Below are 19753 nucleotides of genomic sequence, written 5' to 3' on the forward strand. Positions count from 1 at the left end.
CTGGTTTACTACCTGATACCTGTATATGGCCTGTAAATGATATATCTGTGTCTGTGTTGTGTGATACACATGGATACATGTACATGAAGTACTGACATATATATGTTATGTATACACATTCATGCATGTGTAGATGTGATAGACAATAGGTTACCTGGGTTGCACAGGCGGATGCTACCTACAGCATGTGTCACACACCTTGCTGCCCTGAAAGGCATACATTGATATCAGGTTGTGGACAGTGGCATTATACGTGGAACAGTGGCATATGCAAGCATAATGTGTGAGCCACCTTGTGTAATGGTACTGAGGTGCAGTAGTCAAGATGACCTCTCCCGGCTGTGTCAGTAGTTGTCATTATTAGCAGGACTGCTACCCTAAGTATATCTCACATTGGTCATATACACAAGTTCTGCTGCTGTCCGTCTCCTTACATGGGGCATTTGCTACCAAGCACATTAATGCCATGCGCAGTGATGTCATGGTATGGGTGGCAACTGCTAGACCAAAACAATGAGCCAATGTCCTGCTGTTATTATGAGGTTGTCCAGTGACTGTCATTCCAGGCTGTCATGACCGAATGACAAGCCTTCAATACAGAGCACATGCATCCCTGTTACACACGTGTGTGGATAATACCTAGGTCACATTTACCCATATAGCCGCATTCCAAGACAAATGTCCTACACACAGATGTAACACCCTGACACCTACATGACAATTGCATTGGATGCTTATGCTAACCCATGCTAGATGTGGCTTTAGTAATCCATTTGCTCAATGTAGAACCTACAATGGGGAATATTGACATCAGTGCAGTGAGGAACACCTGGCTGAAGGCTCTATAGTGCACAATTGCACTACCACCATATAACTCAGATCCAGACATGTGGGCCATAACAGTGGTATGGACCATTCCAGATAGTGGTGTACACATATTCGTAAAGTCTACTTACATGTAAAGACCACTACTCCGACATAACACATCACAGATGAGTCAGGTACAGGTGACAGTGGCAAATGCTGCATTCTAGGTTGTATCTTCATATACAGTCACGACCATGCCCCCAGACTACCAACAACACACATCCATATGTGGTATGATATAGTATGGTAGACCACCAGATGACCCTCAATTGGTGGACTGTACCTAGACCTACATCAACTGTGCAAAGTACCCATGTACAGACACAACTGTATAATGTGTGATGCAATGCAATAATACCACTGTTTGTAACCAGCTCAGTTGTACACATACCAGGGTCCCTCAGATGTTGTCAGCATTAACACATTTGACTGTTGTTGTACACCAGTAAACAACACCCTCATGGTTGGATATGACCTAACCGTACCTGCCCTGGATATGTACATCCCACACTCATACAACATAAATTACATGACCATAGCTTACGTTTACCTTTCTACATACAGGTGGCTACAGTCATTACACACACACACATGGCAGATAGCAAACTAACAGTACATAAGCTTCAATATCTATGTTGACAGAGGTAATATCCCCTCTCTATTGGTCACCCATGACACCTATCATATCATACAACACCTCATGTGGCATGTATGTCTTTAGACATGTCCACATAATGCAATGCCTACAAATATACCCAAATAACAGGACTATAGGACCTACACAAGGCCTGTATTGACAGACTCAGGGAAATCCAGCTCTGCTATGTATGCTCCTGAGTAGTCACAGATGATATGTTCATGACATGTACAGCCATGTGTGGCCACAGCTCCTACATATACTCCATGTCAACAATTGCAAGCCATGCAGGCTGTGTGCTGTCTGGACATTAGCCTTAGTACTACAATAGTCAGCACATGCTGGGGTGAGATGTTTACAAGCCACAGACCTCACACATGCTTGAATGAGTGTACTGCCTAGCTCTAACAGAGCACCTTGTTGGCACTCTTCCAGTATACATGAGGTGTGTGTGGCAAATATGATGTGCTCACTGTTGACCATTACAGTGCCCTGGCATCACCATGGCACTGTCAAAGTAACAGTTCATAGCAGCATGACATGTAATAATGCTGTGTGTGTCATGCTATGTGCTGTTGTAATATATGTACACATGGCTACTCTGTGAAAGTGGTGGTGTCCTACCAGTACATGAATACAACATCCATTATGGTGCAATGTTTGGCTATGTTTCACACATGGCGTGGGGAATGTGTGGAATGTATCCTTTTGACCTGCTAGTGCACGCACTGATGTAGACCGCATATGTGTGCATGTATTGCTGTTTGTGTAGATTCCATGTGTGTGCAGTGTTGGATGTCTGAAGGTGACTGTTGTCTTAATACATCATGCTGTTGCAATACAGCCTCAACATTACCAACTGTATATGTGAATATGCTCTAAGTACAGTAAGCCGTACATGAGGTATGGACAGATGTTTCGACATGACTACTAAGTGGTGGGGCTTCCTTGCAGATGAATGATTACTGAGGACAGCTCACTGATGTGTTACAACCAGTCCTACAATAACCTGTGTACCTGCTAAGGTCAGGTTTTGTTAATTGAAGTGGAAGACAGACAATGTAGAATGCTGTAAGGTTGACACTGAATTCAAACCTCATGACACCTGTAACAGTAATACCTCCCCTGTGCATATATTGTGCATATATCAGCATAGTTGTCAAAGGAAAGAGTGAGTAAGCATTGTACCAGATGTGATAGTGCTGTACTTCTGTGGTACCTATCATGAGATAGGCTGGTGTTTGATTCACAGTACTGGCATGTGTGGGTGTGTTTCCATATATGTCACATATGGTTGGGAATACATCCCACATGTTATTACTCTCCTGAACACTGTTGTTGACACCAGTACAGAGTGAAGTGTAGAAAGAAAGGCATAGGCAGGTGGTTAAACCTCACACATGTAAAGTGTCTGTATGTGTGTAGCATAGGTGTATATCTTTGTGAATGCCAGTGTGTGTGTGTGTGTGTGTGTGTGTGTGTGTGTGTGTGTGTGTGTGTGTGTGTGTGTGTGTGTCTGTGTGTATGGCTGTCCGTGTGTATGACTGTCCGGTTCTTGGAGTGAGGCTGTATTTTACCATAGTGAAATGTTAATGCCCCTACCCCCATCTACACAAAGCAATCTAGCACCCCTGGCAATATCATCAATCGTAGACGGGCATACTAACTGCTTGTACATGTACTTCCTGGGGCGTGACCTGTTGTTACATTGCCTACATAGCCCCCCTCCGCACAAACACTCACTGCACTGTAGTATCCCTGTCGATGTCCTCAATCTTAGGCCATTCCAACTACCTGTACATGTGTAATCTCTGTGGTGCATCTTGTAATTGTGTAGTACTATAATGATGATATGCACATAGGCAGGGGCTCTCATCTGAAAACTGGCAACTGCGTGCGCGTGTAAGAATGTGTGTTACTATGTCTGTGATTTCCTGAGTGTGTGGGTGTGTCTGTGTTTGCATGCTGTCATGGCAGTGGGTATTACCGCTTCCCAATTAGAAGCCTCTATTTCCACTGGCCTTTACCATTGTCTTTCAGCATACTAGTCTTTTACCCACTCTACGCTCCAGGTAACTATACCTGTGATGTCACCCACTATGGATGTGACGTCTCTGAACACAGTAGCTTACTACACAGCTATCATGCTATTGGATCATTAGAACAGTAAACATAATTGAAACATGGGAGAATATAACTGTGATGTGGAAGCTACAACGTGCATGCAGGTATTATCATACTGACCTGTGGGTATTCAACATGTACATATGGGACTCCCGCAAATACCAACATCCCCTGGCACATGCAACTACACCTGAAAGAGGAAGGCAGAACGTCAGGATCAACATGCTGTTGGTGTTGTTACACATGATACATACTGTCAGACGTACAAAATGCACTCTACAACTACAATACATGGTATGTCTGCTGCCTGTCAACACTACTCAACAATATTAATCTACAATTGTCTACCTAGTATTTTCACCTGTGCATCAGACCATATGAACATGTCCCTGCACCAATGTTGTGGATGACAGGGATGTGGCACAGGCATCATCATATGCACAGGGTGATAATGTTTGCCAGAGGCCTAGGCTGTTCCATTGGATGACATCATGCGTGTGTGTTAGGGCCTGTGATATCACGTGGCATGTGTGTATGTTATACATGTGTGTGTGTTTTCGTGCCCTACATTTATTTCCAGTGTGTTTGTATGCATGCACACAGGTCTGGCATGTGGCTAGCCTACACAGGGGTAATATTGTCAGCTGCAGACTGTACAAGGCAGGTTTCACAGTTCTTGGTGTCTGGTCATGGCCACGTGACCTGGACCTGCCAGGGGTTGCATGGGCACTACCAGGCAGAGGTCCAGATTGGGTACTGTCTGATGACACATGTCCACTGGATTCATGTCCCTGTTGGGACCATCCAGGACCACGTGCTCATGGCCTGCTGTGTCCTGGTGTGGACTGCACAGCACCAACTGCACTGTTGCTGTTACCGCCACTATGGGAGTGGGCATGTGCAGTAGCATGTTCACGTAGGACTTCAACAGGTGATGTAGCTGACCTACGTCCACATGCCCGATGCCTCCATCCCACCAGATGTTCCAGCACAGACATTCCACACTCGAGGATTGACATGCCATGGTCAAGGACTCCCACCATGTCACCCAATCATCTATCCAAAACATCTGTAAGATGATGGTGAGCATTTGCAAGTGCCTGGATGTTGTCAGTTAATGAATGGACAGCAGCCCTCTGATGCCTCAGACCTTCTCTGTTGTGCCATTCAGCACATGCCTGTGCCTCCATTACAGCCAGAAACATGCGTCTGGTGACTCCAGCTGATGTGGTTGGTCTCACAGGGGCATATTGGCCAATGGTCCTCCTACGAGCAGCGCTGGGCACATGCCTGTGTGGGACATCACCAGTCTGTTGACTGGGATCATGGAGTGCAGGCATTGTATGTGCTGTTGTAATATATGTACACATGGCTACTCTGTGAAAGTGGTGGTGTCCTACCAGTACATGAATACAACATCCATTATGGTGTAATGCTCGGCTATGTTTCACACATGGCGTGGGGAATGTGTGAAATGTATCCTTTTGACCTGCTAGTGCACGTACTGATGTAGACCGCATATGTGTGCATATATTGCTGTTTGTGTAGATTCCATGTGTGTGCAGTGTTGGATGTCTGAAGATGACTGTTGTCTTAATACATCATGCTGTTGCAATTCAGCCTCAACATTACCAAATGTATATGGAGATATGCTCTTAGTACAGTAAGCCGTACATGAGGTATGGACAGATGTTTGGACATGACTACTAAGTGGTGGGGCTTCCTTGCAGATGAATGATTACTGAGGACAGCTCACTGATGTGTTACAACCAGTCCTACAATAACCTGTGTACCTGCTAAGGTCAGGTTTTGTTAATTGAAGTGGAAGACAGACAATGTAGAATGCTGTAAGGTTGACACTGAATTCAAACCTCATGACACCTGTAACAGTAATACCTCCCCTGTGCATATATTGAGCATATATCAGCATAGTTGTCAAAGGAAAGAGTGAGTAAGCATTGTACCAGATGTGATAGTGCTGCACTTCTGTTGTACCTATCATGAGGTAGGCTGGTGTTTGATTCACAGTACTGGCATGTGTGAGTGTGTGTCCATATATGTCACATATGGTTGGGAATACATCCCACATGTTATCACTCTCCTGAACACTGTTGTTGACACCAGTACAGAGTGAAGTGTAGAAAGAAAAACATAGGCAGGTGGTTAAACCTCACACATGTAAAGTGTCTGTATGTGTGTAGCATAGGTGTATATCTTTGTGAATGCCAGTGTGTGTGTGTGTGTGTGTGTGTGTGTGTGTGTGTGTGTGTGTGTGTGTGTGTGTGTGTGTATGGCTGTCCATGTGTATGACTGTCCGGTTCTTGGAGTGAGGCTGTATTTTACCATAGTGAAATGTTAATGCCCCTACCCCCATCTACTCAAAGCAATCTAGCACCCCTGGCAATATCATCAATCGTAGATGGGCATACTAACCGCCTGTACATGTACTTCCTGGGGCGTGACCTGTTGTTACATTGCCTACATAGCCCCCCTCCGCACATACACTCACTGCACTGTAGTATCCCTGTCGATGTCCTCAATCTTAAGCCATTCCAACTACCTGTACATGTGTAATCTCTGTGGTGCATCTTGTAATTGCGTAGTACTATAATGATGATATGCAAATAGGCAGGGGTTCTCATCCGAAAACTGGCAACTGTGTGTGTGTGTTAGAATGTGTGTTACTGTGTCTGTGATTCCCTGAGTGTGTGGGTGTGTCTGTGTTTGCATGCTGTCATGGCAGTGGGTATTACCGCTTCCCAATTAGAAGCCACTATTTCCACTGGCCTTTACCCTTATCTTTCAGCATACCAGTCTTTTACCCACTCCACACTCCAGGTAACTATACCTGTGATGTCACCCACTATGGATGTGACGTCTCTGAACACAGTAGCTTACTACACAGCTATCATGCTATTGGATCATTAGAACAGTAAACATAATTGAAACATGGGAGAATATAACTGTGATGTGGAAGCTACGATGTGCATGCAGGTATTATCATACTGACCTGTGGGTATTCAACATGTACATATGGGACTCCCGCAAACACCAACATCCCCTGGCACATGCAACTACACCTGAAAGAGGAAGGCAGAACGTCAGGATCAACATGCTGTTGGTGTTGTTACACATGATACATACTGTCAGACGTACAAAATGCACTCTACAACTGCAATACATGGTATGTCTGCTGCCTGTCAACACTACTCAACAATATTAATCTACAATTGTCCACCTAGTATTTTCACCTGTGCATCAGACCATATGAACATGTCCCTGCACCGATGTTGTGGATGACAGGGATGTGGCACAGGCATCATCATATGCACAGGGTGATAATGTTTGCCAGAGGCCTAGGCTGTGCCATTGGATGACATCATGCATGTGTGTTAGGGCCTGTGATATCACTGGGCATGTGTGGATGTTATACGTGTGTGTGTGTTGTGGTGCCCTACATTTATTTCCAGTGTGTGTGTATGCATGCACACAGGTCTGGCATGTGGCTAGCCTACACAGGGGTAATATTGTCAGCTGCAGACTGTACAAGGCAGGTTTCACAGTTCTTGGTGTCTGGTCATGGCCACGTGACCTGGACCTGCCAGGGGTTGCATGGGCACTACCAGGCAGAGGTCCAGATTGGGTACCATCTGATGAAACATGTCCACTGGATTCATGTCCCTGTTGGGACCATCCAGGACCATGTGCTCATGGCCTGCTGTGTCCTGGTGTGGACTGCACATCACCAGCTGCACTGTTGCTGTTACCACCACTATGGGAGTGGGCATGTGCAGTAGCATGTTCACTTAGGCCTTCAACAGGTGATGTAGCTGACCTACGTCCACATGCCCGATGCCTCCCTCCCACCAGATGTTCCAGCACAGACATTCCACACTCGAGGATTGACATGCCACGGTCAAGGACTCCCATCATGTCACCCAATCATCTATCCAAAACATCTGTAAGATGATGGTGAGCATTTGCAAGTGCCTGGATGTTGTCAGTTAATGAACAGACAGCAGCCCTCTGATACCTCAGACCTTCTCTGTTGTGCCATTCAGCACATGCCTGTGCCTCCATTACAGCCAGAAACATGCGTCTGGTGACTCTAGCTGATGTGCTTGGTCTCACAGGGGCATATTGGCCAGTGGTCCTCCTACGAGCAGCGCTGGGCACATGCCTGTGTGGGACATCACCCGTCTGTTGACTGGGATCATGGAGTGCAGGCACACCTTCCATAGTCACCACACTTCCCTGTTCCATGCTACCACCCACCAACTGTCCTTCCTCTATGGCTGGTGGTGATGGGGTATGTGCAGGCAGGGGAACTGTGTGTGAGGATGAGGGAGAGACAGTTGGAATGGCAAACAATGGCACAGATTCAGCCCCTGACAACCCTGCCTGTGCCTTAATCATACTATCATCATCACTGCTAGAGTTTGTGGGGACACTAACATCAGGTGGACCGCAGGGGAGCAACACACCTACATCAACACCTGTGAGGGGAAGACAAGAACTATACATTACAAGTTATACCACACACACACACACACACACACACACACACACACACACACACACACACACACACACACACACACACACACACAAACAGACACACAGACAGACACACACAGACAGACACACACTCAGACAGAGACACACTGACACACATGCTACATGCAGGCAATATGGCATATGGCAATCAGCTAAGACAATTATAGTTTCAGCATAGGCAATTATAGTGGTACTTATCATAAATCCCTGAGTTTCACACAACAGCATGCATGTGTTTTAGCAGACGGCATGCACCTTACATAATTATAGTGGTGGTTAGCATACATACCTGTATTGCACCATTTGTGTTAGTAGCCTATGCCCCATACCTGCAACACAATGCATGCACTTTGCACCGTTGCACTGCACTGCCATGGTGTGTGCAACATACAACCCATGTTAACAGACCATCGCTGACCTTTGTACATCTGCCACTGATGCTCTGTGTTGGCCACCGCCCCTATGTGTGAGGACATGAGCTGTAGGGTATGTCGACTGCATACTATGTTTGCCTGACACCTAGCTTGCATATCTCCCCCAAAGCAGTGCATGTCTGTTCAACATTATTTTGCCTACCCCTGAGCTGAGTGTAGACATTGTGCATGTGGCTGTACACACATGTGTGACATGGCTGTCCCTACTTTGCAATGGTGCCACAGACCAGCACAGGTTTACAGTACACCGGCCTGCTGTATGACCTTGCCAATCACATGTAGTATGACATGTCTTCTGCTGATGTGTTGAATGTCATGCATACATGTGTAACACAATGGTGTCCTTTCCAATCTACAGTATGGTATGGTGTCCCAATGCATCGACTTGTTATACTAACATGGGCCTTGGGCCTTCAGCTGATGCAATGCTGACTGTCCACCCTACAAATATGCAGGGACATACTGCACATTGAGCTGATGTGCATAGCCATTGCAGGGCATCATGTGGCTTCACAATTGCTATACAGTGTGAGCTGCTGACACAGTTCATAGCCATGACTATGTTCACATACAATACATATCTAATGTGGAATGTTACCCACATCACTGAGGTGTATACACAATAAACCCTAATGTGGAATGTGTGACACAGGTCACAGAAGGGTATACGGCTGTTACCCCTGCACATCTGCAACCATATTACTGATACCTGGCAACTATGTCAACACATGGCTAATTTACACTTACTCTATGTCCCACATGCCATCTGTGTACCTCACACACATGAGGAGCAGGCATGACAGTGATGTCTGACACCAGCAAGGTGAATGTACTGTATCTGTGGCTTGATGTGGATATATGTGTATATTGTGCAACACATGTATGTATTTGGATACTGTATAGGTGAATGCTTCCATGTCATGACACACTCCATATGTTCAAGACATGTTATGTGGTGGTTACATGTTATGCTTACCCAAGCTGTGCACAGGCCTGTATGATGTTTAGTGTTTCACATCTGCAATATCACCATTACACAAAGGCCATAGTTGTATTGTGTCGAGCCAATGTACAACAGGGTGTACACACATGTACATCACTTCTACTGTGCATGGTGCTTCATGTCTCTGGCCATCCTCCATGGCCATGTGTACACATGTTCAGTCCAATGGTTATGATGGCCATCTTATTTCACATGTCTGTGTTATCCCATATGACATACACCCATAGATGTCATATGCCCCACTGAGGACAGGGTTATGCAGACAAAGGGTGGTATGTATGGGATCTGAGACATGTCTTGCAGGATAGTTGAGCAGTGTTGCAGTCAGCCCACTACATGTCATGGACATGTCTGATAGCACATGACATTGTGTGACATTCATAGCAAGTGTATACTCCTCAAGGGTGTATCCTGTGGGCCAGGCATACTCCAGATCCAACACATTTAGTGTATGTGCACACATATGCTCTCTGTACATTACTGTTCATATTCCCAACATGTGTAATGCTGATATGTAGTACCTGTCCCTACAGTGGAACACATCTCCATCATTGTATTCACTGTTGTCCACACATCTGGCAACGACAGTTTGGAAGGTTTAGTGTAGGTGTTTCATATAGTCTTCAATTGTTTCACATAGGTAAACAGTGTGATGCAAAGCAGGTCTGACCAGTGTCCATTAACAGGACCACCATACATTATGTGTACATGTGTTATGGGAGATAGTATGCTATTATTATGTTCCGTGCATTATCAGGCCTGGTAAATAATAACAATCTCACCTGACACAGACTGCTATCACTGCAAAATGCCAGAGGTACCTAAACAGGGGTGTCAGAGCAGTATGATCATTATCCACATCTGTGTGATAGTTACAGGGTGCAATGTCCATATTAGCACATAAGCCAGTACAATACACTATACTATGGAGTATGCACATCTGTGCATACATAGAGTAGCAGACTATAGTATGCAGCATGTGTGCGTACATGCCTTGCATATGATGTTATATTACATATTGTACAGTAACACATGTACCTATGTGATATATAGTTGTGTTTTATGCACAGTAGTGACCAGGCAACTCCAGGCTCAGTGGTTGAGAGACACCTACCTCCACAATACCAGATAAAGCTTGTGGATGTAGGTCTGCAGGTGTCCCCAGGTTGGCCAGTAGCTCCTCAGTATGTGTCAGTGGGGGCTGGGTGAGTGCCCCCCCAACTGTTGCACCTTGTTCCCTGGCGATTGCATTAGCATGCTGTTTCGCCTGTCTTATCAGGTCAGTGCAGTGTCAGTGCACCTGCTGATAGGTGCGATTGTGACCACCAACATCATTTACCCTCCTGCAGAGTTCCTCCCACAGGGCATCCCGCTGCTGTGCATCCTGTGGAACATGGCTGAAGAGTGTTGTGTAGTTGTCGAGGAGGTATGTGATGAGGACCTCATCCTCCAAGCAGCTGTATGGTGGCAGTCTGCTACGTGGCATTCCTAGAAGACATAATGATGGGGACAGGTCACAGTAACTCACAGAGAAGTACAGCAGTACAGCTGAACATACATGTGTATCACATTTATTAAGTTTACAAATATGTCTTTGTAACTCTACATGACACTAACACCACTGACGTATAGGTCACACACATTTGACACCTACTGGTGATGTGATGTTATCGCCATATATGTGTGTGTCATGTGATGACATTGCTCATACACTGTGTGGATGTTGTTTTGATGTGCGCATGCCTGTTTGCCTGTAGTAGTGTCTTTACCTATCAGCACATGCCTGTATGTGTTCACATTAATGCAATTGACCTTAATGCTGTGTATATGCCACATATATATAGTCATATATAGCCATTAGGGACATGACCTGTGACCCTGCAGACTTGCAAGCATGTATGTGTTTTGCCATATACATCTACATGGCACTGTACAGCCGTGTAGCATCCTGCCATGTATTGCCTGTGTTGCACATGTGTAACACATGGGACAATAGCTAGCCTGTTGGTATTTGCAGGGTTGGATATCAACTATCACATGTATGGTCATAGTGATCTAGTGAGCTATATGCCCAGGGCCATTTATGAGCCTAGGCAGACAGGTTACCTAGCTGTAGGTAACAGACAGGTAAGTTTCAGTGGCCAGCTCAAGCAGTGCCACAGACCTGATACACATGGTTACTGATATATTTGGCATGCAATCATCACACCATGTCACACAGAGGGACGATGTGCAGCTTTGCTGGACAGGGATGCATAGTATGGCAAAAGTATGTTAAGTGTATGGGACAGGGATCTGTCAGGCATGTTGTGATCCTTGTACTAGAAAGGTGGATGTCCATGACATATGTGTTTATTTGGGATCAGGATGTGTTAAGTGTAGTATGTCCAACACCTCTGGGTTGGACATGGCTTTATTCAGGGTAGGCTGCATGCTACATAGTGCAGCTAGGGATTGTGAAGGGCAGTGAGGCCATCTGCACATGGGCAATAACCCTTAAAGGAAATATGTGATCTATTACGGGTCACATGGGTGTTGAGTATGGCTGATCAGTTATCTCTATATTCCTGGATGGCACCCTGTCATGATTAGAGGTGCCACATATGACTACCTGTATTTTGTGGTGACATAACTATCAAAGGGACGTACTGTCCAGCTGCATCCCACACACACAGTTGCCATTATGTTGACTGCTGCCTAGGTGGTAGCAGTCAACATAATGGCAACTGTGTGTGTGGGATGCCATTATGTTGACATAATGGCATCCCACACACACAGTTGCCATTATGTTGACTGCTGCCTAGGTGGTAGTTACTGCTACAGGGTTAGTAACATAGGGGACAACAATGCAATACTTAGCTGTCAGATTGTGGCCATACATCACACACCACACATCTGACACACTAAGGTCCTTCTGTATGTTGAACGCAGCACACAATGAGTCAACTATTGCTCCTAGTTCATAGTCATTTGCAAACATCAATAGGCTGATGCCTTCTGTGTTAGTCTATGTGGTATAGATAACAAAGACGGGGAGTACCAGAAATGACCCCTGTATTACTGTGGCTGGCACTGGTTTGATGTGCGTGTATTCATCAGACACCTTCTGTAGTGTGGGTTCTGCCAGCAATCCAGTTGCCAACCACTCCTGTGACATAGGAATATACACCGTGTTTACTGAGTGTAGCTGGAACACTGTATGGGTGATGTTGTCCTACGACCTGGCAAGGTCATGATATGCAGTGTGAATCAGCCCTACTGTCATCTACATCTGTATCGAGTACATCAATTATGCTGAACATGGTTCATGGCCGTACAGACCAGACTCAGCAGAATAGTTGTGCACTATGTCCCATTATCAATGGTGTCTCCCCCTTTGTGGGGTGTGATAACTGTTGCTGTGCACCATTCGGTGTATGCACAGCCTGACATGGAGCTATGATTGAACATGATGTGTATGTGGATAGCTGAATGTTATTACATTTGTGTAGGATACACCCTGGGATGTTGACAGGTCCCATGAAAGCTGTATGTATGGTTTTATAGAGTGCAGCTTGTACCTGCATAGTCGTTAGTAATATATCCATGCACACTACAGGGCCCCTGTACTAAGTTTACCTGTTGGGGGTGGGGGGGGTGGGAGTGGGTTTAAGTTCTCCGGGACCCTATCTGGATGAACGGGTGCTATTTCTGTAGGTTCATTACTTCCCATGCCATAGTGCTGTGCAGCACAACAGGTCTTGTCGATGTCATTATGATTAATGACACAGCTATAGAATGCTCTGTGCTTGGCCTCATATTTGGCTGATTAGTTTCACAGTATCATTGCATGGTTTTATATGGTGTATCTTCATCTTACTGAGGCTGACCAGGGATCACCTACACTCATGTGTGTTCACTCTTGCAACAGTTACTACCTTCTGTGGTATAGTTTAAAGCATGGTACCACCAGTTTGCCTACTTGTATGTGTTGGGTTGAATCCTGGTTCTGTTTCAATGGCACAATCACTGCACATATGTGACTGCTTAAGGTACATTTGTGTAGGATTCAGCATTTGCACATGCATTGTCCATCTGCATCGGTGCCATGGCACTCACCACTCTGTTCTTAGGAAACATAACATTGGCATTGGAGACTAACTATGTGTAGCATACTGTTAGCCTGTTTGTGTGACTACTGTGATCCAGGTCACTGGGGTCAATGGAATCCAACATGCATTGAGCACAGGTGTTGGTACATGAGGAGTCTTCCCAGTTCATACTGGAATAGTTGAGAGTAGCCATTATTATGGTTTTGTCTCAGACCTAATCTTCCCCATTACAGCACATTATGACAGTTGGGAAGTCCGCAGCCTGGTGGGTGAGCTGTCTCAAGGTGCATTTTGAATCCCACTTTGGCACAAAGGTAGTTGTTCAGCATAAAGCATTTGATGTTATGCAAGTGCAATTAGCGTGGGGGTGTACATATCCTTCAGGAATATGGACACACCTGCAGCCCGTGTGTTCCAATAAAAGGATAATGGGCAAGAGGTGAGGTATGTGTTATAACATGGTCATGCAGGTGTGCTCTCTGGAGTGTTGAAACATGTCTCAGCCACTGCACATATATGTTCTCCATGTTAGGGATTGACATATGTGTGTCCGTATAGTGTTTCTGACATGTATCATTGTGTAGTGAGACCCACAGTTTATTGCTTGGCTGTCCCTGTAACAGCAGTGGACCCTCACTTGAACTGAGCATGATGAAGGCACTATAGGGGAAGCATGAGCTCTAGGCAGTATCCAGATTCCCAGGGGTGACAGGTGCAGGCCCTGTCTGGCAAAGCATCATGGTCTGTCAACCATGTTTTCCCAGGACAACAGATACTGGATACCCTGTGACATGCACCACTACACTAGACAATTGTGGAATACAATCCTTTTGTCCCTGTACTGCAGTATCATTCTGGCCAATGGCAGAATACTACCCAGGCCTTGAGACATACCTGCATGGGCTACAAGACCTGACAGTTCCTACATGTGTTTCCATGCAGTGCATCACAGGTCCTGCACAACAACATGGAATATGCCAGAGCCATGTGTATAGTTCAAAAGATGGTCCGAGTGTAAGAGTATGTGGATAATCATGGCAGACGGGTAGCTGACAGTATGTATGCCCTAGTATAGGTCGGTGTGTAACATAGTGCTAGAGATTGCATTCACAAATGAATACTGTAGGGCATGTTTCCTGTCATGTGTTCAGTGGTGTGGCACAATTATGCAAACTATGTCATACAGTTTGTGTATTTTGGTGTCTGTCTCTTCCTGCTTGGGGGGTCACTTGTTTGGCCAGATACCTAGACGCGTCTGTGAATGTGTGTGATTTCCGGTAGTGTGTGTGGATGTCCTTACTGTGTTCTGGTAAGGGTATGTGTTGGTTGTGTTGATGAGCTGCATGTGTTAACCTACACCTCATGACTGTCCAGTCCAGTCATGGCTGTAGACTGGGCTGCCTTCCAGCTTACCCCTGTAGCTGCATCCCAGACAATGTGTGGGGCATGGTGTTAAATGGGTCTGGCAGTGTACATGTCATAGAGATTATATTCCCCCAGACTGGCCACATACACAAAGCTGACATTAGGAAATACCAGTAGCTGACTAGTGGACATGCCTGTATGAGCAGTCAGTACTAGAAACACCAAGTCCTGTATTTAGTTTATGTATTGTCTATGAAGATGTTTTAGGCAGTGATGCTCACATGTAAATATTTGTGTTATGGACATGACAACACTGGCTATTACGGAAACATTGTAGCTACCTTCAGCAGCAATCCTCCTCTGAGGAGCACATCACATCCTGATAGTTGATTACAGATGATGCAAGTGTCTACAGGTCTGTTTCCTTCTCTGGGTATGTAGTCACATTTCCACAAGGACCATGAGCTCTGTTGGGCACAGACACCCACTCTCCAAACAGAGTCATGTAACTATAGGCTCTGATGCCACTATTAACATGATCGGGATATAATCAGATAGTGTGAGCCATCACCTATGATGCAGCTATTACACATGGGCAGCTGTCTCCTACATCGTACACTCCTACTGCAGATGTTACACTGGAGTTAAAGATGATATGCAACCTGTTTCATTACCAGTGCTGTGCACTACCTTACATACAGTATGTGCAATCGGCTGTTAGGTTGGCAATGAAAGGTTGGGCTACACAAACCCGGTAGTTCAGCCAGTGTGTCTGTACTCTCAATAGTCACTTTATGTAGGTGTGCACATAGCCATTTGGCCCAGCCCTGTAACAAGGGTCACTACACATTTGTATAACATGTACACATGCCCAGCTGTTATTGCTTGCAGACGATAGTAGAGAGGTGGATATTACATGTGTTATGTGCATGGACAGTTACCTGGCTTTTCCAATTATCTTTGCTATCATGCTGCTAATCTGTCAGCTGAATACTAATGCTATGTATCCTATCTTTGAGTATTATAATTGCCAATAGATATAACTACTGTTTGCATAACATAACAGAACTGCTATGTAGAATAGAATACATATCTGCCTAGAATACTGTACATTACACAGTTATTGGCACAATATCCCACAATGCACACCATATTTGCACAGTAAGCCCACCTTTAACATGTTCATCTTACTTATACACCCATACATATGTCAACTGTTACAATATATCGACATATACTATCCCCTGTTATAGCACATACTTGTTGGACCAATCGTGACACTGACAGTGGCTGGAAGTGAATTGGTGGGTTCCAAGCCCATATCATCCCTTGTGGTGTATGTGGAGTGTGCCATGTGATCTACAGCAGTACACACACAGAATACTAAAAGCATTATTACTGCTCAATACTACATCGCTACAAGATAGCTATTTTCACTATATGCATTGATTACACTGTAATTCTTACAGTACAAATACTACATACATGGACATACTACATGTCATACATACCTTCTTAGTAATTGGAGGTGTTATTGACTAGTATAATACTCATTTTCAGTTAGTCTTTCAGTGTTTTTTACTGTCCTACAGGTAGATACAGATGGTTTGAATGTGTGACAAGGCAACCCTTTATAGTTACAGAGCAGTAACATGTGCTATCCCGATGGCCAATTGATGTTCCTAAGTAGCTAATTACATGCACATCAGCTGTGCTGCTACTGCCTTAGCCAATACCATGGCTACAGTGGAGTATAATTGAGTACTCCACTTGGGTGTTGTCCCTTTGCCTTACTCATGAGGAAGACAGCATGGAAGTTTTGTTTGGAATCTATTGCAACAGCTGTATGGAGACGAATAGTAATATATTGTGTGTAATGCCTAGAGGAGTTGGTCTAAATGTGGGTACTGCTGTTATATTTCTGAACATTGCTACTTGTGCAAGGTTTGTCTGTACCTAATACTTCTGCATATGTTTCAGTCTGGCCAGGTTGTTTGACCAGCTCAAGGCTGCATAGCTATGCATATAATGTTAGGGGGTTTACAGTGTGCTTACCAGACATATTTAGTTTGGTGTTACTGTGTATCATACTGTGCTAATAATCAGTACTCAGTAAAACTTCCTGGTGTACGAACCTTTCAACCCTCTGAAACAGGATTCATTCATACAAACCCTGTTACATCAGCAGCTGTTCAATTATATAACGGCAACTATTTCACATAGGGCCATGTTAGTGTGTCTGTGTCCAGGTATGTTAAGGTTTCAGCAGATGTCGTACAGTAGTTGCATAATTGGTTATGGTATGACAGTATGTATTGATGTAATCATTTTGGTTGTGGGGTAGATGTTGGCGGGTGTACATAGCACATGCAGGTGTGTAAGAACCCCTTTTATACAACGTCTATATGTGTGTGGGTGTTCTTTCCCTATGTGAACACCTATCCCTTAGAGGACTAATACTATGGTAATTGCAGGCTGATTCATTAAGGCACTATTAAATGCTTCCTGTATAGCATGCAGGTACTGTTAGTCCTTGAATCCTTTTGGCAATACATCAGAATGTAATAAAGATTTTCAAAATGAAAGCTGTCTGTGTAATTCTGTCATGGATATTTGCAGTCATTGCAGTTGTGTTGGTGACTGTGTCCATAGAACATATTTGTAATAGTGTATTGGCATATACTCTTCATATGTTATGGTCATATTGTTTGGGGGGGCAATGTGTGATTGCTATGCTCCATTTTATACTCAGATATGACCACTTTGGATGCTGTCTACAGACATGTATGTATATATATATATATATATATATATATATATATATATATATATATATATATATATATATATATATATATATATATATATATATATGTGTGTGTGTGTGTGTGTGTGTGTGTGTGTGTGTGTGTGTGTGTGTGTGTGTGTGTGTATAGATATATACATATATATAGATATATATATATATATATATATATATATATATATATATATATATACATATATATATATATATATATATATATATATATATATATATATATATAATTGCATAAGTTTATCAGTACCTCCATAGATGTATAGATGTTTTTAACCTATCTATATATCTACATTTATATGTAGACCTGTATATATCAACATGTCTCTATGTATCTCTCTCTCTCTCTCTCTCAACATATATGTATATATATATATATATATATATATATATATATATATATATATATATATATATATATAAGCATACACCTTTAATTGGGTACATGGCAGGTTGTCCTATTTCAACACATTCCTCCCTTTTGTGTTTTAACCTGTCTGCATACACACCTGGGATAGGTACATCCCAGGTAGCTTAATGTTAGTTTACTTTGAGGATGGAGTACATGGTTGCGGGTTCTACTCCTGGAAGGTGCTATTATTTTACCTCTCAGAGTAGGCACTGGTAGGGAAAGTGTGAATAATGCACATTTACGAGGTTGTGAGCAGGTCTGCCCATGGTCTGCGCGATGTTAAGCAAAGGTCAAATGTGTAAAGCGCTTCTCCATTTACCATGTTTCAGCACCGCTTACCATCGCACAAACACGTGGAAACCTGCTTACAACTGCTTAAGAGTACTTTAATCCACCTGCATCCAAAAGCCCTTATTCAGGCCCGCAAAATAACCTAACAGCCCTTGCAGGTCTGAAACGCAGGACCATGAACACCGCAGTTACTGCCTTTACCACTAAGACATCTGAGATATAAGTGAATATTATGGTGTTTAGAATATACATTGTGCTACAGACATTCCACACTACTGAAAACAAATGTGACAGTCAGTTGGTGTACATATGTCTGATACATGTTAATGTTCATATGTTTGTGAAAGTAGGTGTTGCAATGTGACATGACAGGGTGTATTATGAATGAGTAAGGTTATTGCTTTGTGTCCTTTTTATATTGTCCCCATACTCCATGTATGCCCCTCCAGTTCACTTATTGGACATCTGACCCCGGCCCTCCTTGATGCATGATTGCATTACCCATCATTCCTCCCCCACCCGAATCTTCACATACACAACAACCACCCCTTCTAGGGTGAATTAGGTTAATATTAATTGTTATAATACCAGCGCTGCATGTGTTTTGTGTACACTCCAATTCCTTTGGAGTGACTCTGTGTCACGAAGTGTGTTCATAGATGCATATATATATATATATATATATATATATATATATATATATATATATATATATATATATATATGGCTATTAATGTAACTGTATAATATATATATATATATATATATGTGCAGACATCAGTGACATGTATATATATATATATATATATATATATATATATATATATATATATATATATATATATATATCTATATATATATATATATATATATATATATATATATATATATATATATATGCATACATATATCTATATATATATATATATATATATATATATATATATATATATATATATATTTCGTATTAGTTTGTAACATTAATGCATCTGTAGACTGGAATGTGTTGGTTCACAACCTAAAGTACATTACAATGTACTGTACATATGTACACAAAGTCACTGTCCCATTTGTGATCATTACAGTGAAATGCATATGGTATAAGGTGTACATCTTGGATGGCTTAGTGGTACATCCCATGACTATAGTGTGCA

This window comes from Protopterus annectens, chromosome 2.part0, assembly GCF_019279795.1.
Source record: "Protopterus annectens isolate FY-2018-M chromosome 2.part0, PAN1.0, whole genome shotgun sequence".
NCBI classification, from domain to species: Eukaryota; Metazoa; Chordata; order Ceratodontiformes; family Protopteridae; genus Protopterus; species Protopterus annectens.